Here is a 1,686-nt window from a genome sequence, read left to right as displayed (position 1 = left end):
AGAAAATAATTATAAATAAAAAAAAGTTAAAAATGTTTTTAAAAGTAAAAGATGACAAGATAAATAAAAATTAAAAAAATTAAAAAGTGATAAAAAATTATAAAAAAGGAGAGAAACAAAAAAAAAAACCCTAAAAAAATTAAAACCAACCCTGCAGCCCCCTGCATTCCCTCGGTGGGGTGGGGCATTACCGAACCCGGCCTTGGGGCGGCTGGGAGGGTAAATCCGGTCCTGACTGCACTACAATGGCCGCCGATCGTTGGCATGTCAATCAGCCGGTAAAGGCTCCTCAGAACGGACAGGTTTTTTCTGCCCATGCACGCACTATAGGGCGAGCGCGTGCAGAAAAAAAAGCCGTCTAATTACAGCAACCTGCCAATGTGAGTTTGCTGTCCGTCCATTTTTTCACAACAGAGGGATGGCAAGCAGTTAAGGTCCCCCGCTCCCCACGCCCACGCACATACAACGCAAGCATGTTATATATCGTCGCGAGCGTCAGAGTGAGAGCAATAATACTAGGCCCATCAATCACTAATAGCCCTAAACTGATGAGCCATAAAAGCATTTAAAGCATCGCCTATGGGAAGTTTTGGATATTGTATTTTTTTGCGGTTTCACAGATTCAAGCAATTTTAAGTCTTGACATGTTTAATATCTATTTGCCCGGCGTGACCCCAACTTTTATATTTTACCAGAAAATTAGCCATTATATTCTGTTTCTGTGCACTGCATTTCGTTTTAGTGTATTTTGTCCTAAAAATACTTGATTAATAAACATTTGTGCAAATACCGTGCTACATAAAAACTTGCAGCTAGTATGTTTTTATTCTACAGAGCCTCTGCTTTCAGAAAATATATCATTGTTTGGGGGTCTGAAGCTGTTTTTCTAGCCAAAAATTCAAATTTTATCATGTGTGTGAAAATGTAAGAAATTGCTCCGGGCAGCAAGTGGTTAATGAGTGCGTGATTTGTGTGTTTTAATGAGTGTATAAATGTTTGGCAGTGTCAGTGATACTGAACATTTTTTAAACCCGAGCGCCCAAGCTGCAACACAATACTAAAGTTTTTTCAATGTTGGCACTTTGAGATAAATAAATTGATTTTGCGTCGCAGTTTGGACACTCGGGTTAAAAAACATTCGCCATCACTATCCTAGTCTGACTGCGGCGCAGGCGAGAGCCCAGAGGTAGCGGGGGAAGGGCTGTACAGTATATACAGGTGAAACTCGAATAATTAGAATATCGTGCAAAAGTAATTGCAGTAAGTGTTGCAAAAGGGGCCCAAACCAAGTACTGAGTACATATGCATGCTTGTACTTTTCAGAGGTCCGATATTGTTCTATGTACAATCCTTGTTTTATTGATTGCATGTAATAATCTACTTTTTTGAGGTTGTGGATTTGGGGTTCTTGGGGTTTTCATGAGCTGCAAGCCATAATCATCACAATTATGACAAATCACGGCTTGAATTATCTTGCTTTGCATGTAATGAGTCTATCTCATATATTAGTTTCACCTTTTAAGTTGCATTAGTGAAATAAATGAACTTTGCACGATATTCTAATTATTCGAGTTTCACCTGTACAGGGAGGGCAGACCTACTGCCCCTGTGGCTGCACGAGGGGCCCACTGAGATCCCACTGAGATCTGGTCCGGGGCCCCCCACATCTGCCCCTGGTGAGAACTT

The sequence above is a fragment of the Nanorana parkeri genome, unplaced genomic scaffold (genome assembly GCF_000935625.1).
Source record: "Nanorana parkeri isolate BGI_ZX_2015 unplaced genomic scaffold, ASM93562v1 scaffold522, whole genome shotgun sequence".
Classification (NCBI taxonomy): domain Eukaryota; kingdom Metazoa; phylum Chordata; class Amphibia; order Anura; family Dicroglossidae; genus Nanorana; species Nanorana parkeri.
This window is presented reverse-complemented; position numbering follows the sequence as displayed.